Source organism: Ambystoma mexicanum, chromosome 2q (assembly GCF_040938575.1).
Source record: "Ambystoma mexicanum isolate Mex_15411 chromosome 2q, UKY_AmexF1_1, whole genome shotgun sequence".
NCBI classification, from domain to species: Eukaryota; Metazoa; Chordata; class Amphibia; order Caudata; family Ambystomatidae; genus Ambystoma; species Ambystoma mexicanum.
Window position 1 is genome coordinate 532,314,010 of NC_090924.1, and position 17,226 is coordinate 532,331,235.

At 47.2% G+C, this 17,226-nt stretch overlaps 2 protein-coding genes across 8 annotated transcripts in view; one reads left to right on the forward strand and one right to left on the reverse strand.

Annotated features, from left to right (window-relative positions):
• Positions 1 to 2,433, reverse strand: part of DCUN1D3 (defective in cullin neddylation 1 domain containing 3) — a 137,712-nt gene extending 135,279 nt beyond the window's left edge. For 3 of the 7 annotated variants that reach the window (XM_069647661.1, XM_069647665.1, XM_069647662.1), the window contains exon 1: positions 2,227 to 2,370. The gene's annotated coding sequence lies outside the window, so the exon portion shown is untranslated. Of the gene's footprint in view, positions 1 to 1,856 lie in introns of all 7 variants that reach the window. The other 4 variants (XM_069647660.1, XM_069647664.1, XM_069647658.1 and 1 more) reach the window with 3 other exon arrangements.
• A 17-nt stretch (positions 2,434 to 2,450) lies between these two features.
• LYRM1 (LYR motif containing 1) overlaps positions 2,451 to 17,226 on the forward strand; it is a 501,749-nt gene continuing 486,973 nt past the window's right edge. The window contains exon 1 of the mRNA XM_069647667.1: positions 2,451 to 3,144. The gene's annotated coding sequence lies outside the window, so the exon portion shown is untranslated. The remainder of the gene's footprint in view (positions 3,145 to 17,226) is intronic.

The window sequence follows — 17,226 nt, forward strand, 5'->3', positions numbered from 1 at the left end:
TCACATACGCAGCTGAACAATACTCAGAGGAAACCGATCATCCCTATCTCTGTAAGCTAGCTACCATAAACTAAGGGAAGGGAAGAACAATCCAAGGCATACCACTTTACCAATTGAAAGATATATAAGCTAGAATCATATTAAAGAATAATCACAAAGAGATCACGAGGGAAGAGTAAGGATGACATGTCAACAACACCTTAGCTGAGAAAGCAAACACAGGCAGCAATGGATCGCCGACAGGAAAGGGATAGGAAGGGAGCGGATGACTAAAAACATAGTACCAATACCAGAACGGGGGACAATGTGTGCCTCAACCTGGTACACTAAGGTCAGAAATGGCACAGATGGAAACTTGCCAAGCCATCACTCCTAACAATTAGACGGACAGACAAAAAATGACAACTCCATAGGAGAATCAGATACATAAAACAAGAAATACAAAGACTAAGACATAAAACCCACCAATCCCAAAAGCTCACATTTCTGCATACATCTTTTACAAAAATCCACACAACCACCTCTTCGCACAACAAACCGCACGCACTTCACCACACCACAACAACCATGACATGAGGACTTGCATCGATCCGATATTCACACCCAGGCTCAGCACACGGCGAAAACCGAAATGAAGCTACCAACAGGACACCACCTTTCTCACTCTCCTACTCCCTCCTCACCCTACTAACACCCACCTCTCCTTCTTGTTTGCAGATCCGTCAGAGCACCTGGGGACCAATTCCGTTGGTGATGGTGCAAAAACCTTTAACGTTACTACGAATCTTCATTACTCCTGGTACTACTCTACCTCCTCACAGTACTAATGTTCTGCCGTGCCCTCTCGAACAGGGATGGCCAAGTCCATGGTCACCTTGATTACTCATACTTGAGGGGTTATGGGCAACCGAAGGTGGTAAGCCTCTGGCGGGAGGGACCAAAAAAGAAATAAAGTTGAAATGTATTACTATCAAGTACTGGGACAAGTAAAAGTAGGACTAGGAGACGAATAATGATTATCAGTAAAGAATTACTTGCTTGTATCTGCTTATTGACCTTCTATGGCTTGTATGCATTTTGTTTTTGCTTGTAGTACCATGTAACCCCATGCCTCGCATATTCTGTACTGCTGCACCCGGTTACCTTCGGGTCTGGTGCGCATTATAAGAAAATAAAACAAAACAAACAAACAGAATCAGAGCATGACCTATCATGCGACTGATCCGATGGCCAGCAAACATTCCTAGGTGCATTTTAAGAACGGGCCTTGAAAAATCATGAAGAAGATGCATGAACTTATCAACGCTCTCATACTCAGTGAGGTCTAGCCACGATTACGTGATAAGCTCTTGCTCAGCACCACGTGTGATAATCGCATTAATCATTCATCAACCAAGAATGCACAACATAATCATATTAAATTGCCAGTTCACTGCCACGCATAATTTAGTATATGTAGTAACACGGTTCCAAGCCATAAGCATGACAGTATAAAGGGGTCCCCTTCCCAGGCCTACATGTTTCAACATATGTGGGTCTTCACACAGTATGTGAAGATATAAAGCATGTACTCATTTACAGGCCTGTGTAGATGATTTCATGAGGTACCCCCTTCTTAAGGCATGCAAAGGTATGTTTTATTGGGGCAGCTCAGCAGTGAGTTTAATAATATCACATCTAACGCAGATGATCATTGATTCTAGGACACAATCACCAGACAATACGATGGCATTCAGGTACACCCAATTCTAGAGCAACGTGTCTGCTGACATCATGGAAAACATCTGTAATGGTGATATCTTTGCCATCCCAGTTTACTCGAAAAATCCCTCCCCCATTGTGCTTCGGTCGGTTACCTCATTATGCAATGCAGAATAGCTTGAGTGCTGAAGACTACCATAGCAGAACAGTTGTCGATAGTTGTCAGTGTTGGTCGGTTGGACTCTTGTGCAAAATATCCTGGGCCGAAGCTACTTTGATCACTGGAGGCTTCATTGCTACTTCCAATGACTGCCGAAAAGCCTTCAGGATTTCCCTCAACTGGCGCGCAAGCGCACACGGTTCACAGACCATCCTTTCTCCATCTCAGCCACAGAAGCCCCGGGTGCGCATGCGCACTGCTTCCTCTGTTCTGGTGGGTCGCGCATGCGTATCCATAACTACTAGGTGTATTACATTCTAAACATTCAAATAAGCATCAAGTAAATACAAAATTATTATGCCCACCTTTTAAATTAACCAGACAAGTAGCGAAATGCGCTAACTGTGCGCAGCTGTCATAGCCTCAGCCCTCTGGGCCCGCATCACTTCCTGTATTCCCACATACTGCCAGAGTAAACCACCGTCAGCTGTGTGCGTGCGGCGCCACTATCCCCGCCCACCCTTCCCACCCACCAAGGAGCTCCGCCCTTCCTCTAATCCCTGCCCCAACCTCAGGCGGCCGTTATGACGCAGTTGACGGCAGACAACGCGTGCGGCGTGCCCTCCCCCGCCAAACCATGGACTGGGGCGTCGCTAAACACAGAGGCTCAGGCAGGTGCAATGGGACAAGCAAGAGAAGAAAATAGACGTGGTGGTTTCCTGTGGACTGAAAAGGCGAGCCGGGATCAGATACACGGTGCGCTTATGTTCTTAGGATCTGACCAAAGAGAGTTTGGATTGAGCGGTCCAGTGGTCTACAGTCTATAGTAAAGTACCCCAATTCAACATGGTTGCTGCCTCCATCACTGACTGCCCAGCAAATCTACATTTCACGAACTTAAAAGACTTTCTTTCTTAGACAGTTGTCACCATTGCAACGAAGATTCGCCAAGCTGTGACGTAAAAAAAGATACATTTCACGAACGTAAGACTTTCTTTCATAGACAGTTGTCACCATTGCAAAGAAGATTCGCCAAGCTGTGACGGAAAAAAAACAGTTTTTATCATCTGAACATGGCATACTATTGAATACAAAAGAAACAAAAGCCATTGAAGTGACCGCAGGAGGTTGGGTTTATCTTTTAGTTAGAAACACTAGACCGCGCATGTTTGGAACGGTGGAAGCGGAAGCCCTTTTTCTCTTTCCAATGACCTAGCTTGTGCTATCTCCGTGTGGCGAAAAACTGCTATGCATCTCCTTGTAACCTACGCTGCAGAGCACAGGTGTGTATGGCGAGGTACTCGCTGAGGGGACAGTGCAGACGATAGGGATATGGGGATGATCTGCACGGTGGGCAGTTTTGTTTAGGTTTTGGGAGATAAAAGCGAAATCAATAGTAATCAAGTTTTTGTTTATAAACCGTACATATATCCACGCCCGCTTTCGAATGGAATCGCCACTTGTAGGAACTAATCGATTATAAGTGGTAGTCACTGTAAATGCCATCCCTTTAAATCTCTTATTACCCCCTCTTGGTAAAGCGACACCTATACGCCTAAACTATTGCATTACAGCTGGGGAGCAATGGCATATGAGGAGAGAGACAAAGCGTGTAGGTGTTGTTTGGTAATTTGCCCTCCCATTGACTGCTGATGAGCATTCCTATTGCCATTTCCACCCAGTTCCTGCCCCTCCCCGCTCAAAACACCTCATGACTACTCTTTGAGCTTGCTTTTATCAAGACTTCCCACCAAACGTTGCACTCGAAGTGCCTGACCGTGTGTTTTCAAAGCAGTTTCTGAGATTAATGGCTGAATTGGAGTTGCAATTCTGCTACTGGTGTAATAAAAATGTCTCACCAGGTTGCCTTCAATCACTCTTTAAAGGCACTCTGGTGTCCTTTACTGAAGTCCTGTTAAAAACCAGCCTTTCAAAACCAACGGTTTCGGCTTGTGCATAATATTGTCCATTTGCCAGGCACTGCTATTAGATGCCCAGCCAGGTACTCGCGCATTTTGGACCTGCTACCATCAATGGCCAATTAATACCACTATGGTGGTGCATGGCAAGTGCCCTTCCCATACCTGCACAAAAGCCCAAACTGTTGCCATTTCCAATGCTTTTTCTTATTGCCAAAAATCATTGGGTGTGATCACTGCAATCATTGGGGCGTAAGGTGAAATTACATATCTGATTAGATGATTCCCCTTTCACTCCCCTCTCAAAAGATGCAATGCACGTACTCGGATATTGGTGTAAATGCTGCCCAGATACCAGCATGAGACTCGGCCATTGCCCTCCCTTTGTTGTTTGATGGGAGTATTTACCAAAGTTAGCTTAAAGGGCAGATGAAGATGATTTAATATTTTATGTTTTGCGAACGTATGTACGCAAAAAGTATTAAAATCCGCACATATTAGAATGCTACATTTGTTTTTACCTCCATGCTATGCGTTCACTGCATTCAAAATACTAGTAATTGCTTTGGAGCAATGGCCACCAGGCGGGTCATACATATTGATGATCAACAGTTTGTGATTGATAACTCTACCCTCCAAAATGATTTCAGCACATGATACATTATTTCCACCATATTTTAATTCAGAACTATGTAAATAAGATTCCACCCCTAGATCTACCATTTGACTTTTTAAGGCAGGCCAAGAGCCATTAAAGGCCATCTCGATCGTTAACCAAGTCCGCTGGAACACCAGAATTTATTTTAATGTGTCATATTCATTCCTTCTTCATTCTCAGAAAATGAGGATGCCCACTGGTGTTCCAAGAGACTAGATCACGTCCCGAGCGAGTGTTGGGAATCCTACAGTTTTCACTGATTTATCAGCATTGTGAGCCAACCCCATGGCTGATTAGATCTGTGTTCATCAGGGAGAACCTTCTGCCTGTTAAACGCACAGAGCACCTATTGCCGTTACGCACAACTTTTATGTTTGTAGTGCCAAATGCCTACACAGGTACGTTTTGTCCTCTATTAATCTTAATGGCTTCCAATGCATATCCCACTTTAAGCAAAGGAAGTGCATGCCGAATTATCAAACCCACAATACGAGTCGAATAACAGTTACCGGAGTAAGCATCTTCCGATAGTTCAATGAATATTCGTTTTTTTTTGTTGTTAAGATTCATACGGATTGAGTTGTGTATAGCAGGTTTAATCTGTATTGTATGTGTTGTTCATGGGGAGGCTGTCGCTAATAGAACGTTTTTTAAGATTGCGGTGGAGTGTTGACATTACTTGTGAGGTTCCCAACCTCCATCTCGGGAATCTATTCAGTCTTTTAACTAACACCCATACCTGCCCCGTCCCTCCAGAGAGTACCCTGACACCATGTTGGTTGATTTTTTTCCTGCCTGTTAGGGTCTTAGTGGGTGGCTGGGTCACCTGCTGCTCCATTGTTTCCTCTCCACGCTGGGCTTGGATGGGCACCTGTACCTTCCACTGCACTCCCAACTGGGCTTCAGGGTGCTTAGGATGTTGATCTCACCGACCCCCTTGCTGAGCATGGGCCTGGTTGAGCTGGCTCCTGTCCTGTGGTTCCTGCAGGGCGGTCCGGCATGGATGGCCTTGTTGGTTTTCATCTGCCTGGACCAGAGAGGCACTCTGGCCCTGGGTGTCGGTAAGTGGGGGCTGGGAGCGGGACCCTTGGCACCTGAATAAGATGCAGATGCTGGGCTGCTCCGGTCCCTGTCTCCGGTGCTTTCGGTTGCATTGGGACAGGGCTCCAGTGTGCGTGGCCGCCTATATGGGCAGTCGCGTTGTTTGAGGACCTCACAGAGATCCAGGTGGGGCCTGTTGTCTCATTTATAAACTACACGAGCAACATGTTTGAAACAGGGCTCATACACGCCTATATCATTGTGTGTTGGAATGGGCCCCCGCTAGCAGAAGGCACAAATGAAGAACATTTAAAATGTACATTATGGCGCTACTGCGTCTTTAGATGCTTGTGGGGGAGGGCAGGAGCGGAATTACACTGGTCGGTCTTGCCTTGCTTCTTGCTGGATGGGCGCTTGCATGCCTCGGGGCTGCTTGACTGTCAACTAGTCACGTGGTGGCCCAGGTGCGTGGATGAGGCAGCCATGGCATGGGCTGTCCTGCTTGAAATTGGTTGCGCCAGGTTGTCTTTGCTGCTGCCTTTTAAGGAGCGCTGCTTCAGTTCATTTGGCTTCTGGTCTTTTGCTGTGCTGGTGCTGTGCTCTTGGTGTCCTGCTACAGGTTTTCTTGGTCTCGGTCTCTGCTGCTGCTTTGTAAAGGTTTTGCTGGTTGTCTGCCTGTTATACCTGGCTGTCGTGGCTCCTGGGAAAAGGCAGTGCAAGCTGAAGCATGTGGAGGTTGAGGGGTATGGCAAGTTCCCTGTCTTCCTCTTCAGACTCTGACTGGTGTACCTTCTTCAAGCATAAGAGGGCTCCTGTGCTGTTAGATGTGTTGTTGGTCCGCATTTGCAGGAAGGCATCTAGGAGGGAGGCTGGTTTGAAGAAGTCTCTGGTGCTGCCACCTACTTCCTCTTCTGTTGGGAATCTTCCTCTGTGGTGCAGGCCAATGCAGACGATTCGAAGGGGACGTTTCTGGAAGTGAGGGTGGCGGAATACACAGGGTTTCATCAACCGCCCCTCATACCTAATGTGTCATCTAGATCCAGGCCTCCTCCATGCCAGTTTAAATATACGATCAGGGCGGGACTGCCATTGCTTTGAGAGGAAATTCTCAAGGACTGGCAGGAGCCTGAAAAGGGGGCGGTTCCTTGCTTTATGGTTAAACCTATCCCCTACATGGGGAGGAGTGTGTGCTTCCACAGGTGCTCAGGTGGATGTTATCTTGTCGAGCCTGGTGGGCTGCTTGTCAATGGTGGCTGAGAAGGCAGCCCTTTTGGGATCCTGTCGACAAAAGGTGGATGCAGCCCTGAAAAGGTCTTGCACAGGGACACACATGGCTTTCCGGCCTGCGATGTATGTCTCCTATATGGCTGAGACTGCTTTGGGTGGTTTTTGGAAATTGTCTCGGCTTGTGGAGGAGGAATCGGCCTGTGCTCCCCTGCAGCAAACTATGCAGTCGCAGATTGAACTCCTATCAGATTTGGCCTTTGATGAGGTTTGTGCTGTGACGTTTACCATGGGAGCTGATGTATTGGCCCAACGTCACTTGCACCTCCGGGACTGGCATTCTGATAGGCATCAGAATACGGTCACCTTGAAAAATCCCATTTTATGTCAAGATATTGTTTGGGTATTCTCTGGAGTACAGAGTGTCTTCTAGGTGAATAAGCATGGAGGGCCATATCTTCCGACCTGTGGGTGAGCGGGTTCGAAGGAGGTGTACCCCCCCCACCCCCATCATATCCCCTGTTGTTCGGGAGCATTAGCGATTACGCTACCCAGGAGGGCGAATGGTGCTTTAGCCATGATCCACGGTGTTCCTTGAACTTTTGAAGAAAGGGGCAATCCAGGAGGTTCCCAGGACGGAGAGGGACAGGGGGTTCTACTCTGTTATATTGGTGGTGCCCAAACTCAATGGCAAGTTCCGGCTGATCATGGACCTCAAGAGGTTTAACAAATGCAAGCAAACTCTGCATTTCAAGATGGAGAGTATGCAACGGATCATCCAATTGATCGAGGATTTTGACTTTTTGGTGTCACTGGATCTCCAGGACGTGTACGTTTACTTGCCCATTCAGACGCATTGGAAGTATCTGTGATTTCTCTTTCTGGGCAGACATTTCCAGTTCCGGCCCCTCCCGTTTGTTCTGAAGGCAGGTCCCAGGTTATTTACGAAGGTGTTATGTCCAGCGGTGCCCCTTTTGCATGCCAAGGGAATACATGTGTTTCTGTACCTGGACGACTGGCTATTACAGGCTTCCTCCAGGGAACTGTTGATGGAGCAGGTAACCATCGTCTGTGGAGTGTTGAAATCCTGGGTTCTTAAATTGGGATCGATCTTGTTTGGAGCCTTCTCAGGATCTACAAATCTAGGGGCCCGTTATTGGACTACGGAGGGGTGGGTTCTGCTGCCACTGGACGTGGCAGTTCGCCTGCATTTTCTTTTGGGGCTACTGCTGAGCAAGGACTAGGTTACGGCCAGGGAAGCCGTCCTGGTACAGGGTCACATGGCAGCATATGTCTTTGTAGTCCTGTGGGCACGTCTGAACATCAACTGCTTGTGTCCCACTTAAACCGGTCTTGGAGGACTGATGGCCAGATGTATGAGTCGCAGTTTGCCATTCACCCGGATCTGAGGGTCCAGCTCCAGTGGTGGATGGATCTGGACAATCTGTTGCAGAGTTTTACATTGGTTCACCCCTTACTGAACATTGTTACCGCCAACGCCAGTTACATTGGGTGGGGGTCAGTGTTTGTGGCCCAGAGTGCTATGGGGCACTGGGCGCAAAGCAAGCCTCAGTCGTCCAATTGGAGGGAGTTGACGGCCATCTTCTTGGCTCTACAAATGTTTTCCCGTGCCATCCGGGGGTCGGATGTTCTGGTCTGGATGGACAATATGTCGATCGATAGGGTGGTACGGAGTCACATCGCCTGTAGTCTCTGGCATTCTGGTTGGGATGTTTGGGGGAGAGCAACCTGCTGTCTCTACAAGCAGTTCATTTTAAGGGGGGGGTGGGAGCACAACTTCCAGGCCATTGGCCTGAGCAGGATTTTCCCATCATCAGATTGGATCTTGCGCAGGTGGGTGTTTCGCATGATCTCTCGGAAGTTCGGGTCGCCGTCCTGGACCTATTTGCATAGAGATTGATGCTCAACTGCCCCGGTTATGCTAAAGGTTCCTGTCTCCAGGGGCTTGGGGTGTGGATGCCTTGACACTGAAACGGCCACAGGTTCTTTTTATGCCTTTCCTCCAATCCCAAGTTACTGCTGAAGAATTCGGGACTCCGGGTCAGAGGTGTTTTTGGTGGCATCTGTGTGGCCATGGCACTGGTACCCTCTTCTCGACCTGGCTGTGGCTCTGTGATGGTTCCTGCTTTCGTTCCAATGCCCACTCTGGATGGGGTGGGGTTGTTCTGCCTCTTGTTTCCGACTTGGTGGGGGATTTGGAGGTTGAGAGGCAGGGATTGCGCAGACACGACTGGAGTCAGCTATTCAGTAAGTAGGTGTCCCTCGACACTGCAGATGTCTGAGGCGCATTGAAATAACTTCTCAAGGTGGTGTGCAAGGCAGTCGGTGCACCCCCTGGACTGTTCCTTGCCTTTGATTTTGCAGCTTCTGCCGGATGGTGGGGACTTGGGTCTCATGGTGCCCTCTCTTCAGGGAGCCCTGGGTTCTCAGTTCAGGGTGTGAGCCGTTGGTGTCCTGGTTGTTCAAACGTTTCCTCTTGTCTAAACCCATAGGGCTTCATCACGAGTTTGGGCTGAGCCCTTAAATTCAATTTAAGAGTAGACGGAGACAGACTATGGCTTAAGCTACAGACTCCTGGTTGCTCTTCATGGCTAATATACGCCATCAAGCTTCTCCACCACAGCAATTTTATAAGAGTCCACCTAGACAATAGGGGAATGACATCTGGGCTAATAGATATAAATAGGGGAGTAAAGCAAGGATGCTTGCTGGCCCCCCTTTTATAATCTTTACTTAGCTGACTTTCCCGACTGCTTGCTAAAGAGCTCAGACTGTCCTATGGTGGGTGGGGACAACATTGGTTGGTTGTTGCACGCCAATGATTTGGTGCTATTCAATTATACACTGAGAGGGATGAAGGGTGTGATTAACAAACTACATGATTACGCACACAAAAATTCCCTGACGGTAATCTTCTTAAAAACCATTTGTATGCTAATCACTAAGAAAAAGGTGTACAAAACAGCCCTAAATACAAAATGGGGGATTGATTGATATTTTATTTTTATCGCGCTCATACACAAGTGTTTCAGAGCGCGACCAGGCAAGGGAGGGGAACAGGGGAGATCAAAACGGCGATCTTACTAGGCCCAGTGACATTGAGAACGCGCAAGTGCAGGGCAGAAGGGGGAGGGGAAAAGTGCATGGAAGGGGAGAGAGGTGGGAAGTGCGAAGCAGAGGAGAAACAAATAAATAAATAATAAAGGCAACAAACAGTGGTAATGCAGCCAGCAATTTGCAAGGGTTAGGTTTAAGGCAGCAGACAGGGTAGGTCCGAAAAGTGCAGGAAGAAAAAAGGGGGGCTGTATGCGTACAGATAAAGACCCCAGTTCAAGGGGTAGCCCGGAGGCAGTGCGGGAGGGTGACAGGATGAGCAGGTACCTGGGCCCAAAAGACCGAGGATGGCCAGGTGCACGGTGCCAAGAGAGAACAGATCAGCAGGGGAGAGGGGGAGCGAAGGCAGAAGAAAAGAGGAAGGTCTTGAGGTGCTTCCGGAACCGGAGATGGTTCTCCTCAAGTTTTAGAGTGGCAGGGAGGCCCCAGCCGAAGACGGCGATCTACCCCCCAGCTCGTTTCTTAGAAAAACGACTGACCCTGAGTGAGTTGGAGGTAGAGGAGCGAAGAGCTCGAGATGGGAGGTATTTGCGGAGGGATAGCTGAAGGTATTTTGGACCCAGCCCCCAGAAAGCCTTATGGACCAAGCAGAGGGCTTTGAATTTATTCCTTGCATCCACTGGGAGCCAGTGAAGAGATTTCAGAGCTGGAGAGATACGATCCCAGGGCTTGAGGCCAAGGACAAGTCTCGCAGTCCTGTTCTGGATTAGTTGCAGAGGGCGGAGAGTAGAGGCAGGTAGATTTAGAAAGAGGCTGTTAAAATAGTCCAAGCTAGAGAGAACCAGAGCTTGAGATACCATGAGCTTCTGGGGAAAGGAGAGGAAAGGCAGAGTACCTCTGAAGAGGTGCAGTCAGAAATTTGACTTTTTAGAGACCTAAGAGATGTGGGCGGAGAAGGAAAAGGTGGAGTCAAAGATGACCCCGAGGTTCTTAGCCTCGCAGGTGGGGGTAGGAGGAAGGCCAAGGGAGGCCGGCCAGAGAGTGAGGGGAAAGGATGGTGAAGGTGTGCAGATGAGGAGGATCTCCGTCTTGCTGGCATTCAGACAAAGATCCTTGGCGGCACACCAATCTTGAATGGCAGTTAGGCAATCAGATGAGAGAGGGAGAGGAGGTGGCAGAGGGCAGCCTGAAAATGAGTGAGTGTCGTCAGCGTAGCACTGGAAATTTGAGCAGAAAATGGCAATGCAGTGGGCGAGAGTTGCCAGGTATTGGTTGAAAAGCCAGTGGTGGATTACGTGCGAAGCTACCCTCATCACAGTCTTGAAATGGACGATAGAAATAACTGTGATTAAATCGGAGCCTCCAAGTCTAGAAAAGCGCACCAGATAACATGTATGTTATGGAAATTGGCCAACAACACTGCAGGGTTCCCGATTCGAGGCATCCTGACCTTTTACAAATGTTTTTGATCTATGCACCGGTATGGCTTAGATTTATTTATTTCATCATTTGTATAGCGCTCATAACCCGGAGGTATCTAGGCGATTGTCGCTTAAGCAGATGGTTACAGTAGTTACTTGCACAGGTAAAGGTTTACAGGCATTGCAGAATTTGCTTGCTTAGGTATACGATTACAGAGGTTGCTTACAGGCAATTTTTACATGAGGTTCAGAATTTCTAGGACTCTTGGGAGAAGAGACATTTTTTAAGGCCTTTGCGGAAGGACCCTAGGGAGGAGTCTGACCTCAAGGCTAAAGGCATAGAGTTCTATTGTTTGGCCGCAATCGCCGTGAAGCTGGATCCTCCAGCTTTTTGTCGTCTGAACCTGGGAATGGCAATATGATGGGAGTAGGTTAAACTGGTGGGTCTGTTGGACTGTACTTCAGACATTTTTCTTGCTACATAGATCGGGGTGCTATTGGAGAGGGATATGCCCTTGAGATAAAGGAAACAAGTTGGCTAGATCGCCTGGAGGGCAGGTTTTAACGTAGGGCACTCAATTTGACACTTTTTTTGCCCTATGGAATACTTGCTGCTCGAATTTGGTCTTGTCACTAGGCACTTGTCATGGATTAATGAGTCGTATTAAGACAAGTTGGCTCAGACCAGGTGAATTTTTAGCAAGAGACTACAAGTGTTGGTTGAGTAGAAAGCACATGTTCACTTATAATACTGGAACCGCTTTCAAAGGACAAGCATAGACGCATACTGTACATGATATAGGCTCTATTGAATACAAACTAACGTGTAGTCAGCAAAGAATAAACGCATAGTCTTGCTTGGCTCTAGCAAAGGTGATGAACAGGACTTAACTTCCTCTTTCTAACCACAGAATAGCAGCTCCCTGTCTCAAACGGTTAAATTGATATAAAAAATACACACGGATGGTTGAACGTGTGCGCAGACGAGTATCGCTCTTACCCTGTTCAGAAAAGCGTTTACTAGAATGAGGTTTAAAGTGTTATAGGAGCAGAACACACATGGTGCTCTGTCCTCAAGCGGAAAACCCATGCTCTCTAATGGAAAAAAAAACAAGGATCAATGACATTGCATGTCTTTTGATTGTGAACATAGGTACATCGTGTCGGCAGTGCAAAGCACAGAAGCAGGTTTAAGCTCTAGACTTTAGCTTTGCAGGCCAAAGAAATGACGCACACATTTTTAGGCCGACCATGTCCCGCTTTAATATAAAAAGCACAGACTGACTGTGTAAAGCTACAGACACACAACGCAGCAGGAGAAATCGTGGGGGTTGGGAAGAAACATCCATTGCAGGTTGCCGAGCAGAAGGCACGAACGGGTACGAGCAGGCCTGATCAATAGGAAGTCGTGGTCAATTCGCATGCAGCCCAGAAAGTTCTGAAAAACGCGAGTTTGAATGTGAAAGACAAACTGTTTGCATTACTGAGACTGTAGGCGTTGGTATGTTACACCACTCATAACATAGCTTAGTATAGCATAACATAAACTCCATGTTGCACAAGCTGGTATCTTAAAATGATGATTTGTACTTGATCTTTATTAAATGTAAATCATGCTTTTAGCTTATGCAATAACGCTCGTAACATGTTTGGTAATATGTTACATTATAATTGCTGCTTCCATCGCAGGTGTAATGAGAATTAGAGCTGGTAGAAAACAGAAGTAACATTACATTTATTGACTTGCTACCTTGAAGTGTTAGTTTCACATGAGTAATGCTTCTTAATGCGGTCTCTCCGAGTCCAAACAAATTACACAAATGTTTTTCCTGGCTGTGTTATGTCAAGGGGTGCAACACTCAAGGGAACAGTCCTAGCGCTAGACTAAATCCATAGGGACATCTCTTGCCAAAGAACACAACGTTTGATTCCCTGCCCACTTCAAACAACCCTTTTTTGGGTGGAGGGAGGGGGGCAGACAATCACACCCTATAGGGGCAATTCTGTCACACTCAGCTGCTTAAAAGGAGAGGGGCTCTCTATATACAATCTAAAATGCCACTGATCTGTCCCTTACTGATATGCGAATCGATGCTCTCCCTTTGCTAATAATCACAGGGCCCCAACTTGGTATCGAAAGAGCTCAGAGATCGTCGAATGTGCAAGTCGACCACTCATCTCGCAACTGCTAGACCTGTTTTGACAGATTGCAAAACCCCGGGCTTGGCTTATGTGTCTGCTTGGTGGAAGAGTACACACTAGCAGTCGATTTAAATCGGATTCTTTTTGGACTTCTAAACCTGGACTCAACCCAAATGCAGATTGCACTTTATTCAGCCTGGAAAATAGTTGAAACGCGTTTCAGAACGGAGCAGGCTGTATAAATGATAGACTGTTAATTAAATTGCAGATATCAGTCCTATGATGATTATGCTATATGAACTGTCGAATGTTGTGAGGATAAATTGAGGAATTATATTAGGCATTTTACTTATGATTCACCTAAGCTCTACCTCATCTTAAAATGTATCGGATAAGATGTATATATACTTTGTTTGTGATTGTTTTGTAGTCAAACTGAACTATAAACAACAAATATAAAATAAAGAATGCAATTTGACCAAACAAAAACTAAAAAAAAATGCATTTTATTTGTGGGGGGGGTCCCCACCAAGCCACCTGTTTGCCCATGTTTAAATCCCATGTATTTTCTGTACAAATTCAGTATTGTTTTCTTTGCATATGCATTCTTTATTTTGCACTGGATATCACATCCCTGGCCCATATGAGAGCGGTTGGACTTATTGGCCAAATTGCAAGTATGAGGTTTTTCTGCAATGTTGGATCTAAAGACACAAGGATCAACTTTGTTTTTTTTTCGTTTGCGCTTATTTTGTGTCTTGCACATTCTTTTAACATTTCCCTGGAGCACAAATCTTTCCTCCCCAATCTCATAAACTCAGCAATAAACCGGCGTAGCAGCTAAGGAGAGGAAGGATTTCTTTATTTTTTTTTTTATTTGTTTTGGCTTTTTTTTAGTGTTTTTTTTTTTTTAAAAACATTTCTACATTTACTTTTTGGGCTTTTTTCCCCCGCAACCCTTGTTCCTGAACTCAGGCATATTAGTATTATTGTCTTGACCTACGATACTGGGATCGGCAGTGCACAAAGATGCCTCTTCATGTTGAATTACTATTTGAGATGAAGCCCCCAATACAATATTGTCATCCTGACATGCTTCGTTTTCAACCAAACTGACTTCTAGAAATGACGAGTGGGGCTGTCTAATGTTAATGGAATCTTAAGTTTCAGGCTATATTGCACTTTTTCACTCTTTGTATACCTGTACATGTCACCATTAATGTTTTTAAATCTGCTATTAGATGAAAGTTGATTTTGTCAGCTTTTATTGCCTCAGTTGGGCCTACAGATATATACTTGGTCCCACAGTTGCAGCTATTTTCCAGGTTAGGGGTGTTGACCTGTCTCCCATTCTTTTTATTTTTTAAACGTTTATTTTTGTTGGCAGAGGCGATTGACATATACCCGCAACAGAGCAGCTATGAGATGACAATCTGAACAATCAACAGAATACAGTGGCACGTATGAACAGTGAAAAATAGTCACATGGATAATGCAGCCCTACAGAGCATATGGTGTCGAGGCAAAAAATAACAATAATTACGGTGAATTGTCTACCGAGGAGTGGACGTCAAGACCATTAAGATAGCTGTTAAAGGCAGTCCAAACGTTTTTAGGCCGGGATCGGGCCGGGAGGGTACTGATGTATTACTCCTCACAGTTCCGAGACCAAGTCAATAAATTCAGCCATTTCCGGAAGGTAGGAGGAGCGGAGGTCTTCCAGCTCTGTAGCACAAACTTTTTGGCAATTATGCAGCACACATAGTCTAGCCGCCTCTCTGGCCTCCTCATCCCCCAAACAGTACACCCAGCGGGTCAGGCTCAATAGCAGTATCGCAAAATTCTGACAAAGTTTTCAGGATCTCATCCCAGAATGGGGTTAGCGGCGGGCAGTCCCAGAACATATGTAAATGGTCCGCTCCACAGCGAGGGCAGAGCCGTGGGTCAGAGCAGGCGAACCTGGAGAGCCTGCGCGGGGTGTAATATAGCCTGTTCAGTAGTTTGTACTGTATTGTGCGGTATCTGAAATTTAGGGAGACCCTATTAGTGTGAGAGCACATTTTCCCCCAGAGGTGGTCTGTGAGTTCTACCTCCAGTTCGGAAGCCCAGTCGTCCCTTGCCTTAGAAAGCAGCGGTGTGATTGTCGTGAGAAGAAGTTTGTATAAAGGTGATACTACCCCCACTAGCCCCACCCGAGGGGCGGGGGTTCGTTAGGAAACTCAGGCCACGCGTCACGGAATGCAGTGCAGAGTCTGTAGTATTGTAGCAGTTCCAACGGTGAACCCGGGTGGCCCGGTTTCCAAGTCTGTGGTGTTATGAATAGCCCATCGGTACAAATCAGTTAGGGCTAGGTATCCCAGAGCCCGCCAGTGTCGTGCCAAGGCTGTGTCGTTCGTGGGTTCCAACCCAGGGAATTGGCAGGCGGGGAGCCACTTGTAGTACGGGCGTTCCTCAGTGCCTGCAGCAAATATCCGCTTCCAGGCCAACAAAGTGGCTCGGACTGGGTCTATGGGTGAGTCTGGCTCATATCATCGGTGTAAGATTAAGGTCATTATATTGGTGCCAGAGGCAGCAAGAGTTCCAAGCTTGACAGGGGGGAGGGCCCAGGGTACCAGTAGGTGGCAAACTGTGCCTGTGCTGCGGTCCAGTACTGCATCAAATCGGGAGCAGTGAACCCGCCTTTCTTGTAAGGAAGAGTCATGGCAGTCCATTTTTTGCGCACTGCTCCAGAGTGCCACAGGAACTGTGCTCACAGTTTGTAGATCTGCAAAGTACTTCTTGCCGGGCCATATGGGGACATTCGTGAATGTGTACAACAGTTTGGGGAGCAATATCATTTTAACCAGCGACTATCTCCCCGCCAATGACAACGGGAGAGGGCGCCAGCGCGCTATCTTGGTCTCTGCCAGTTCCGCCACGGCCTGGTAATTGTTAGCTAAGAGAGCTTCTTTGGTCAGAGACACATGAATTCCCAGATATTTAATCCCGTCAGGGGACCAACGGAGCGGATACTCCGTGGCAGGTTGGGTCGTGGAGCTCGTGAGGGGGAAGATTTCGGATTTGGTATAGTTGATGGTGAAGCCAGAGTATGTACCAATATGGGTGATGTCATGCAGAATAGGGTCAAGGTGGAGGTCTGGGTCTCTAACGAACAGCAGCACTTCTGCGTAGAGTGAGATAATTTCGGGGGTACCCTGTAGCCGTATCCCTTTGCGTAAGTGGCGCTCCCTGACAAAGTCTGCCATAGGCTCAATGGCCAGTGCAAACGGGATCGGGGAGAACGGGCATCCCTGGTGGGTGCCTCTGAATAGAGGAAACAAGGCGAACGTTTGAGAGTTGACTCGGACCCTGGCGACCGGGGAGGTATACAGCAGTCTGATGTATGCAATCATCCTAGGCCCAATGCCCATGGTCTCCAGGACCAACCACATGTACTTCCAGGACACCATATCAAAGGCCTTCTGGGCATCTAGGGTAACCGCGACTGCACTCGCATCTTGATTGATTCTTGCCATAACATTAAGAAGCCTCCTAATATTATGTGACGTGGATCTCCCGGGCACGAACCCTGACTGTTCGCCGTGCACCATGTATGGCATAACGGGTAGGAAGCGATTAGCAATCACCTTGGCAAAGATTTTTGTGTCCAAGTTCATGAGTGAAAGGGGCCGGTATGATCCACAGTCATCGCTAGGCTTACTAGGCTTGAGCAGGACGTAATAATGGCCTCGCGCAATGTTGGGGGGGAGGGATCCCAACCGGAGTGACTCATTCCATACCCGAGCAATTCAGGGGCCAGTATAGCCACATGCTCCTGATAGAATTCTGCCGTTAGCCCATCGGGGCTCGGTGCCTTTCCTTTTGGGAGACTAGAGATAGCCTCCA